Raw genomic sequence first — 279 nt, forward strand, 5'->3', positions numbered from 1 at the left:
TCATTTATTATAATTAAGATGTCTTAGATTGATTGACATTATCTATGACTAGATCATATGAATTTTTTTTGCATAAAATCATAAAAGAATTAATAATGTGAACCTGGAAAAGTGTAGTATGTAATATGATATTGTTTATAATTGTGTGTAGTTCGAAAACAATAGCGCAGCACCTGCGGACACCCATCAAGAAAGATTCCGTGTTATCAATAAATATACCTGAGCGGCGTATCAGGCTATTACATAAAAACATTTCTTACCTGTAGAAGACCGAGTGGG

This window comes from Ctenocephalides felis, unplaced genomic scaffold, assembly GCF_003426905.1.
Source record: "Ctenocephalides felis isolate EL2017-DRISC unplaced genomic scaffold, ASM342690v1 CF-g0.4_SCAFFOLD_03571, whole genome shotgun sequence".
Classification (NCBI taxonomy): Eukaryota; Metazoa; Arthropoda; class Insecta; order Siphonaptera; family Pulicidae; genus Ctenocephalides; species Ctenocephalides felis.